Genomic DNA, 10,989 nt, shown 5'->3' with positions numbered 1-10,989 from the left:
ACCATCAAGACCAAGCTGTGTCCAACCCTCACCTTGTCAACCAGCCCAGAGCACTGAGTGCCACGTCCTGTCATTCACTCCTTGAACACCTCCAGGGATGGGGACTCCACCACCTCCCTGGCAGCCCAGGCCAATGCTTAATAACTCTTTCAGTGAAGAAATTATTGCCAATACCCAACTTGACCCTCCCTAGGCACAGCTTGAGGCCACTTCCCCTTGTCCTGTCCCTGTTCCCTGCAAGCAGGCAAGACAATTCAGCTGGAAGTGAGCAGGTTGTTATACCTGGCAGTTGATTTTCATAGCTTTTTTTATACGGCGCATTAACAGAGTAACAAACCCCATTACTGCTTAATAAACAAGATTTCAGACTGAACACCCTTGTTTCAGGGCTGGCTCATGTTCAAAGAGCAGGACGGACAGCTCAGCACTCACTCAAGAAGCTGGGAAGTAGTGTGAAAGCAGAAAGAGAACCATAAATGAAGCAAAGAGCTCTTGCCTAGGTTTGGGCTTTCTCACAGCTCAGTGTTCAAGTTAAATGCTCACCTGAACACCTTGATTTTGGGACACAGGGAACGACGGCTGCAGAGAAGCTCCCAGTGGGACAGCATGACCACCTGCTCACCATGACCTTCTGTGTCACTCTTATTGGCAAAATGAATTTACCCTCCATGTAATTATAGAAAGAAAATAGTTTTGACCCTAGCTTCAAACTTCTCAGCTTAATGTGTATAATTGCTTTGCCAGCCATTTATTACTGCCAACATTTCCAGTCAGGGCAGTGCAGAGCAGAAACAGGAGGGCAGGGGGGACAGGGAGGTTGGGCATATGCAATAATAAAAATCTGTTCGGTGTTGCATTTTAATCATAGATACAGACCTGGGGTGCAGAAAATCCCACTGTCCTCAGTCACCAATGGTTCACAGGGGTATTGGAGGGGAAAACATTGCTGCATCCCCTGACTTGCCCATGTTCTGCCTGCTGGAAGCTTCTCTCCTTCCAGAGGTGCTCCAAGGCAGGTACGTCCAAGACTAATGAATTATTGATCAGCAGATAATAGGAGTAGCTTTATTTCTAATGGCTGAATTGCTTATTGATCCACTTCACAGGCAGCGAGTGGGAGGACTGAACATCCACCTCGTGTTATTGCCACTACACCCTTGTCTAATTAATGCCCCCTTGTCTAATTAACACACCTCTGGGATGTGTGCTGGAGAGGAGCCTGTGCCCAGGACCAGGACTGGGAGTCTGTAAATCCATCTGGGTTTAAGTAACATTTACAGTGAAAGAAAACCCAGCAGCTTCAGGTAACCATGAAGAGAATAGGGAGAGCAAACGGGGAGCTCCCTGTGATTGACAGGCAAAGCCTGGTAATTCCCTGATACCACAGCATCAGGCATTCACCGTGAATCCCAACAGGATGAAGTGAGAACCAGCCACAGCTTGGAACTCCATCCTATTTGCAAGGTACAAAGGAGTTCTTATTCTTGGATATATGGAAATCAGCCAGGTAGAAGAAACAAGAGCTAAATACTGCCTGATAGTGCAAAGTGTTATGAGGAAATGGATTTTTTTTTCCAAGTTCTTAGCTGGCCTTTGTCCTTTAACCCTGTGAGCCTGAACAGGTATCTGAGCTGCCATGAGAACGGGAGGGAGCTGCCCTGAGCGTTCCTCGTTCTGAGACCGCCGCGGGGAGCGCCGTGCCAAGCGAGCAGAGCGCCCGGTGCTGCCGGCTGCGCTCGTTTGAGTGCGCTGCTCGGGCTGCGCCAGCCGCAGCTGCAGCCGAGCCCCAGGAGCTGAAGAACAAGCTCTGGCATCCCCAGGGACACCGGCTGGGCCAGCGGCTCTGGCAGGGCTGCACTCCCACTCCACGGGATGAATCCCCGGCAATGCTTACAGCACCCTGTTCATTCAGAAAAAAATGTAACTCAGGCGCTCCTGCAGAGTAAACCACACACCCAGTGTTTCATAATTCAGGAGCTAAGAAAAATAATTATAAATATTTAAAGCCCGTGGAGCTGCAATGCCTTTGGAATGGCAGCAGCATTGCACCCCTTTGTTCTGCCACCACTTCCTTCCCCTTCACCATCTCACCCTCCAAAAGGCTTTTAACTGGAATAATGGCAGGAAGCATGGCTGCCGCTGGCCCTGTGGACCTGGAATGCATTTCCATTTTGCATTAAAACCAAATTACATCTGAAATGCTTTGAGACCTGAAGGGTTCAGCAAGGATAATGGGTCTTCTTTCTGCAGGGATGCAAGCTGGATGTTGGCACATCCCAGCGTGGCCCTTGTCTCCAGAGCTGGGAGCAAACAGGAGCCTCTTCTACCTCCCTCCCCACTGCTTCCCTGCAGTGAAAAGCTTTGGATCTGCTGAGACATTTGGTGTTTCTGCACCTACTCTTGCCTTTTATCACCAGCAGCTGAGGGGCTGATAGAATGTCTTATTTAACCCCAAGGGCTGACAGAATATACAGCTGGGGACAGGCAGAGTGGAGCACACCCAGGTGATGCTCAGTGCAGGCTCATCAGTAGGATTTTAGGAAGATGTGCAATAGTATTTATGGTTTAACCAAATCTGAGACCCACAGCTAGCAGTGAAGGCAGCAAGAAGATCAATATAGTGGCTAATGGATACAGAAGGGCAGCTTAATTGGGTGCTGTGTTTGATAAATCATTTGGGAAGTTAAATACACTAAAAGTATTTCAGACCTGCTGGCTCAGGAGGTGAGGAGAGGGATGGCACAAATGGAGCCCGGATGATTAATGGGTTTGAACACCAATGTTTGCCAAACTGACAAGTCACCAGGACTGAAAACAAAGCTGGAATATTTGTAATTGAGTTTTATGTATGTCTCCTGTTTGTAAATTGTTTGGGAGCAGGTCTTTATTTGAGACAGGGAGTCAGCATGCCAGCCTGTGGTCACAGCATGGTCCCTGCAGCACATCCTGCACTGCCACGGAGCTGCCTCTCCGAGAGGTATCACAAAGTTTAACATGAAAGTAGTGCAACAGGCTGAGAGAGTGGGGGCTGTTCAGCCTGGAGAACAAAGGGATCCAGGGAGAATTTGGAGCCCTTTTCCGAGCCTATAAATAAGAGAGAGAGTGACTTTTTCACAGGCAGTTAGGACAAGGGGGAACAATTTTAAACTAGATAAAGACAGATTTACATTAAATATATGGAAGAAATTCTTCCCTGTGAGGGTGGTGAGGCCCTGGCATCAGTTTCCCCAGAGAAGCTGTGGCTGCCCCATCTCTGGAAGTGCCCAAGGCCAGGTTAGATAAGGCTTGGAGCAACCTGTTCTAGTGGAAGGTGTCCCTGCCCATGGCAGGGTGTGGAACAGGATGAGTTTAATGTCCTTTTCCATCCAAACTATTCTGGGATTCTATCATGATTTAGCAAATCATTTTTTAAAATGCATATATGCGCTCTCAGTAAGGACTAGGCATAATAGGACAAGAACTGCCAGCTTTCTCTACCCTGCTTTGCTGTGTCTTCAGCCAGGACATGAGTCACTGGATATGTTCAGCTTGGTCTTCCAAGCCTCATTTATGTAAACCCCTCATAAGAATATGTGTGATGGTGGTGGAGAAGTCATTGGCAGAAGCACTGCAGCCACCTTTCCTTTCCTCCCCAGTTTCCTCCAGTCGCTGTGCCTCTGCAGCACCAACCCATCACCTGGAGCAGTTGCTGCTCTTTCTTCTCCCTCCCTCCCTCCCCATGTGCCTCTTGTCCTCATACCCACCATCTGGGTCCTCCTCAGATGCGACTGCATCTTTCCACTTCCCCTGGCACAGGATCCAGGCTGTTGTGGTCCTGAGCAAATCTCTTTGGGGCAGAAAAGCCATTCTGCAGTCCCTGATAGGAGGTCAGCCCCTGCCCACCCTTTCCCCCGTCTGGGATCCACTAAGTACAGCCAAGGTGTTTGGAACTAATGAAAGAAGCAATGAGGACTCACAATGACCAAGTCCCAATGCAGTGGCTTCTGGCACCTTTTCAAACTGATTTTAAATAGGAACTCCCTTTAATCCTCCTCCCTTATCTCATTCCCTACCTCACTGATTCCCCATCAAGCAGTTTAAATTAATTTGAGCCTGCTGTTCTCTGCCCTGTTATCTTTCCCCCCCTCATTTATGAATTTTAAATCAACTTGTTAACAGCCTATTTAGTTGCATAATTTCCCTATAATAATCCCTGTCCCTGGCTGATTGTGCATTAATTCTGGAGATAGCACACTGAGCAGCCGATGGCACAGCTGTGCTCACACTGCCAATAGTGGCTGCAGTGTCAGGAAAATTACTTTATACAGACCAGTAGCCCAGTGGCCACTGGATTTTGGGCTACTGGTGCTTTGCTTCCAGCTGGTGCCCACTGTTCTCCAGTCCAGACCATGCCACACCATTCTGGTACAGGCAGGAACAGGGGGCCTGTGGCTTGATGCTGAGCAGAGACACTGGGGTACAGCACAAAATCATTGCCAGGCAGTTAGCCCTGTTATCTCCTCTGGTCCTTCCCCACCATCTCTATCCAATCTCCCAGCCCAGAGGCTCTGGAGCCATTTGTGATGCTGACAGGTACCATTTCCAAGATGGAAACTGAAGAAAAAAAATATAGATCATTTCCTAAGGGTTATAATAGTGGATTATGGATTAATAGGAGAGGGTAGAGAAAACACAGAAAGCACTGGAGGTCATAAATCCTCTAAATTAAGTAACTCTGTGTGTCAAATGATGCCAGCTGTGTGCTCAGGTCCTTGTGTGGCAGCAGATGGATTTTCTGCCTCGAGGAAGTTTTAATTCTCACCAGTATCAGGGCCAGGTGCCTGCCCTCAGCTTCCCAGGAAAGGCTGAGGGACAGCAATGCTGAATCCTGTGGGTTTCCTCTAGGTTTCACAGGTGAAGGTCATTTCAGTGAGATGCTCAGAGTTCTCTTTGTGAAGTTTAATTCCCCTCCCACGCTTTGCTTTCATTCCTTCTTTCTTGTCTCTCTGAAGCAGCTGAGAGCAGCATTTCTTTATTCAGCCTTGCTGTGCATTTATCCTGCTTGTTCTACTTGCACAGAGACATTCTGAGAATGCTGGTACTTATTTTTCCCATATTTTTTTTGGTTTTCATTAGTTTGTTTTTGTTTTTTTTTTTTAAAGTTCGAGGCTAAAGAAAGCTGCTGTAGAATAGAATTATAGAATCATAGAATCACCAGTGTTGGAAGAGAACTTTACAATCATCCAGTCCAATTGTCAACCCAGCACTGCCACTCTAACCCCTAAACCACATTACCCAGTGCCAGATCCAGACACCTGGTAAACACTTCCAGGGATGATGACTCCACGCCCTCGCTGGGCAACCTATTTCAATGCCTGACCAGTCTTACCACTGAAAAAAAAAAAAAAAAAAAAGTGTCTAATCTGAATCTCCCCTATGTTAGTTCAAGGCTATTTCCTCTGGACCTCTCACTGCAGCCGCAGTAGAAGAGACTAGCTCCCATGTCACTACAGCCTCCCGTGGAGAGTGATAATGTGCCCCTGCGCCGCCTCCTCTCTAGACAAAGTCCATCACTCTATTAACGAAGTAGCCAGGGGACCAGCAAAGCACGGCGTGTCAGCAGCAATTGTTTTACTTTAGCTGCAGAACACGCCTTCTCTTTCCAGCCTGGAGCAGCCTCCAGGGAGAGCTGAGAGCCCCTTCCAGCGCCATAAGAGGCTCCAAGAGCCCTGGGGAGAGGCTCAGGGCAAGAGCGCGGCGCGGCGGGGCAGCGGCAAGGCGCGGCGCTGGGCGGGCGGGGGGCGGACCCGCCGCGGCCATGGGAGCCCGCAGGGCGCCCTCTGGCGGCCCCGCCGCGCACGGCCGCGGGGAGCGCCCCGGGCCCGGGCCCGCCCCGAGCACCCCGCGCAGCAAACAGGACTGTCTTTCCTGCCGCCCGTGCGGGGATCCCCCACGCTGACGCCTGGATGTTCTCTGTGGCATCGGTGTGGCCGCGGCATCAAAAAGCTGTTTTGGGGAACTGTGTGTCCCTGTTTCCCCTCTGACCCCCAGCGTCGTGAAGGACGCTCATTGAGGGGGGTGATGCCTGTGTCTGCACATCATGAGTGGGTGCAGCACTGAGGCTGCCTGAGAGCCTTTGCTGGGATGCCGGGACTGCAGCCAGATGTGGCTTTTTTCTCCTTTTCCCCCTTTAACTTTGCAGAAGGATAGGGTGGTCCAATGCCAGCCAGGGTCTGTGCCAGGACATGGTGTCAGGACTGGCTTCTCAGCCATTTCCTAAGCTTGGGTCTGCCCGGACGTACGAGCAGAATTTGTTCCGGGTGAGACTGTTTTAGAATGTTACTTATGCATTAGTCCCTCAGTGTTGTGCGCTGTGCCCCAGCCTGAAGGCCTGTCACCAGCTGTGATGCCCTGTAGAGCCCCACAGGGGAGTCTGCTGGCATCTCAGCCAGCCCAGCATTGCTCCTGACTCCTGCCAGGCCCCACTTCCACTGGAAAAGCATCCCAAAGCCCACTGGGTGTCCCCTGGGCTGCCCTTGTCACCCTGCCACGGGCCGCACACAGGTGCCGGGCAGAGCTGCGGGTGCTGGCAGTGCTCCACAAGGCTGCACTGATGGCGCAGAATCAAACTCCCTGCCAGCAGCTTCCCCCCAGCCCTGGTGCATTGGGATGGATTAAGGGAATAACCTCTGGGATGTCTCTGGGAAGGGGATAATCATCAGCCCATTTGCTGCAGTCGTGGTTGAAAAGCCACCTGGTAAATCTGCTCCCTCCTTGCAGATAAAAGCAATGAAGATATCAGAGATGTGTTGCACCACAGTGGGGGACTCAGTTCTTCATTACTGAGTCACCTGACTGCAGGATTGATTCAATTTTCACATGGTTTAGTGAGGTTCAAAGCCTGCTGAGCTTCATTGTGGCATTGTCTGCAGACCATGGGCACCCCTGGCACGGACATCAAAGGAAGGGGGTGCAGGGGACATCGATGCAGGGGTCAGTGGGGTCTTAGAAACATGTGGGAGCAGCTCAGGCTCTTGGCTGAGGAGCTCGCATGACCCCACTTGGCTCCCCCTGGCTTGGACACCCCATGCCGGTGGCTGGGGAGAGGGTGGTGGTGAGGTGGGAGGCCAACACGGTAGGATGGAGGATGCAGGGAGGTCAGCACCACTGAGTAACAGATGCAGCCCCTAGTCTGACAGGGAGGAGATGGAAATGATACACTGATCTGCAATTGCTAACAAGTAAATTGACAGAAACAGGCTCAGTCTTATGTACAACATGTGGTCTCCAATTACATTTTGTGTCTTTTCCCCCTTAATTTTCCATAGAAGGTAATTAGCATCATTCTTTCTGTGGGTATGTAGTTGGTTAACAGTTTGTTAATCGTGGTCAAGATGACACTGGTTTGATTTACTCAGCTTTAGTCTTTTCCCAGTACAATTACTCCTAGCTCTCATGCACCAGTCACAGGGGCAGGAGTCTGGGATCTATCTGCACAGCCCTGCCCACAGCCCCTGGAGGATCCTGTCCTGGCTCCCTCTGCACCCCTAAATTCATCAGTCTCCCCACACTCTGTGTCACTGTGCCCCACCTCATCCTCCCACAGCAGGAACATCTGAGCTGCGCGAGCTGCCAGGCTGCAGCGTCCAGCCCGCCGTAGCGCTGGGTTCTGGGCACGGTGGAGGCAAAGGCGCAGCTGGGGCTGCGGGGCCGTGGGTGGAGTGGTTGCCACGAGAGGGTGCTCGTGGGGCTGATCGGACTCCGGAAAGACTGTGCAGCCTCCTGCCTGTAAACTGTTCCCCCAGCGTGGGTCACTGATGCTCTGCCCCAGCCCTAATTGCACCAATGACCAGCTGCTCTGGCTGTAAACCTCGGTGGGGCTCTACAAGCCACCAGCACAGCTCCTTCTGATGGTTAATAGTAATAATTATATGCATGTCAAGCCATGGAAAAACATCACAGGGCAGCGCAGCAACAAAAGCTGCTGAGACGCTGACAGGCCAAGGGTGAGCAGATGATGCTCTGTGGCACCAGGAGGCTTTACTGATTTGCTGGGGGTAAATTATAGAATCATGGAATATTCTGAGCAGGAAGGGACCCACAGGGATCATTGAGTCCAACTCCCAGCCCTGCACAGGACAACCCCAACAATCCCACCCCTGTGCCTGAGAGCATTGTCCAAATGCTCCTTGAGCTCCGGCAGCCTTGGGGACTTGACCACTGCCCTGGGAAGCCTGTTCCGGTTCTGTTCACCCCTTAGGGGAAGAACCTTTTCTGGATATCCAACCTAAACCTCTCACCACAGCTCCAGCTGTTCCCTTGGGTCCTATGGCTGGTCACTAGATAGAAGAAATCGGTGTCTGCCCCCAAAGAGCAAGTCCTGCCCTGAGCATCTCCTCCTCGCCCCAGAGAGCAGGGCAGGGAGAGGAGTGGGCACAGATAGTCATTTGGCTGAGGCACTGGCCCCAGCAGCTTCAGGCACTTCCCACCTGCCAGCACTGTAAAAAACCTGGGATGCTCAGGGTGTTCCTGGGTCAATCATGGGGCCAGTGCAGCTTCTTCCTATCTTGCACAGTCCAGCTCACAGCACAGACAGGACCAATCTGCCCACTGTGTGCCTCCAAACAGCTTCTCCCCCTTTAAATCCTTAGACCACCTCAAGCCCTCTGTGGGGACAGGGCAGCAACATCCCAGCCTTGCCTGGACATCCCCACACAGCCCAGATCACAGGGCCGTTCCATAAGGCTGCACCTGAGCAACACGAGGGTGGCAAAATCTCTGCCTGAAGCAGAGCAAAGGTCCTGGGTCCACCCAGGGGAAAAGCCTGAGCAAAGTGCAGCACAGTTTGTCCTCGGCAGTGTTTGCAGTGAACACAGCCTGTGGCCCACAGAGGCACACTGGGCATATGCGTGTGCCCCATCACCACGTGGCATTGGGGCATCCCTCACCCCCCAGCACAGCTCCGTGACAGTGGGGCATTGCTCGACCCCCCACCCTAACAAAGCCAAGGCCTCTCATGAACAGAATATAATGTGCACTGAAAATAATTGATGGTCATCCTGCAGACATTGATTCTCTGTCTGCTGTAATCCTGCTTTGCTCCTGTTAAGGGGCAGTTGTTTTTTCCTACAGGCAGCCAAGGCTGAGTCATGGCCCTCTCCATCTGCCCACGCCTGTACATCCATCCCTGAGCCATGCCACACCAGGCCATGGGCAGGGCTCTCCAACAATAAGGCTAAATCAGGCTGCTCATTGCTCAAGGGTGTTTGGACTGTGCCAGGGCACAAACCTGGACACACCCCTGTCCCACAGGCAGCCCAAGGTAGAAGAGGAAAGCTTCCCCACAGGGCAGGAGCTCCTACAGGTTCTTCCTGCTCCTCAGCTGCAAGCAGGGTGGTTTGAGCGATGCTGGAGGAAGTGTCACTGTAGCCACGGCTCTGCTCAAAGCCTTTGTGGGAGTCAGGATGGGCACTGCACAGCTGTGGTTGTCCCCATATACCCACCTGCAGCAGGAAGGTGGCAGACACTGATCATCCTGCCATTTCTTGGAAGTGTTCAAGGCCAGGTTGATGGGGCTTGGAGCAACCTGGTCTAGTGGAAAATGTCCCTGCCCGTGACATGGAGTAGAATGAGATGAGTTTTAAGGTCCCTTCCAACCTAAACCATTCCATGACTCTTAATTCTCTCTGCCCCTGTCGCAGCCAGGGCAGACAGCCTCAGCCAGACATTGCTGGCCATGGGACGGACAGACCTTTCCAGCAGCTGCCCACCCTGCCTGGCCCAGCCCCACCAGCACCTTGGCAGTGACTGGAAACAGCAGCATTTGTTTGCAGAGCAGCAGCCCAGAGAGCTTGGACAGAGCTGCACAATCAGCATAACCCAAATCTCCCAAAAGAACTGAATAAAGGCCCTGGAGAGCAGGACCAGGCAGGGACCCAGATCCCCTCCTCATGCTTGTCACATGAATGAGCTCTGCAGCTGGGCTCCCCTCTCCCCAGGAAGGGGATTGTGCCGCGTTGTGGGAAGGATTAGGCTGTTTCAGGAGGCTGGGAATGTCTGTGGGTGAAGGGCTGTGGGGCTGCCTGGCTTCTCACAGTACCACAGGCACCACAGCCCCATGTACCAGGAAAACGGGCTCAAGGCAGCCGTGGGGTTGGGGTGCAGTGGAGGATGGTCCAACATCACAGCAGAGGCAGCAGCAGCAGCTTCCCAGCCCATAACCACTGTATCCAGAGGGCTCACCAGTGACCTGCCCCCAAACTCCCTAGCAGAGGGAAGAAGGGAAAGGAGGGAGGACAGCTGGGGTCTGCCTGCCTCATCCCAGCTCCCACCATCAACAATCCTGGATGCCACCAGCAATCAGCAGCTGGCAGCAGTTCCCAGGCAGCAGCTGGAGCACCCCCTGCTCCTCGAGGAGCCCCCAAACCTCCCCCCCAGCTACTGTAGTGCATTTCTGGCCGGCAACTTCAGATGTTTGGGAAAACAAACTGCAGGGGAATTAGCTCCCAAGTATTTCCTCAATTCTGCTTGCTATGAAGAGAATTTTATTTTGCTATCCTTGGAGGAAGGAAGGCGACGTGGTCGGGTACACAGAGGAAACCTGTGGAAGAATGGGAGGAATCTGGCCAGCAATACTTCCACTACTCACAGCTCCTGGCCCGTGGAGTGGGGAAGCACACATGTCCCCATGGATGTACCAAGGTCCTCTGCAAAGGGATCATCCCAGCAGATCTCCATCTCCTCCAGTTAGGCAGTGCAATGGGTTCAACCTGCAGGGAATCCCTGGAACACAAGGGCTGGTTTGAGCATCCGCTGCCCACTCACCCATCACCATGGGTAAAGTCAGGGCTCCCATCTGGTTTTTGGAGCCCTGTGCCTAATTTTAGCTCCTGTCTTACAGGTACGTAGCAGTGAGAGAGGCTCCAGAAGCCCAGGTCACATACTTCCCACCACTGCAGATAACTTTGCTTGCAGAAATAACACAACTAAATATAGCTCTGCTGCTCCTGA

The sequence above is a fragment of the Chamaea fasciata genome, unplaced genomic scaffold, assembly GCF_029207755.1.
Source record: "Chamaea fasciata isolate MVZ Bird 193981 ecotype frontalis unplaced genomic scaffold, bChaFas1.0.hap1 SCAF_25, whole genome shotgun sequence".
NCBI lineage: Eukaryota > Metazoa > Chordata > Aves > Passeriformes > Sylviidae > Chamaea > Chamaea fasciata.
Note: the sequence above shows the minus strand (reverse complement) of the source record.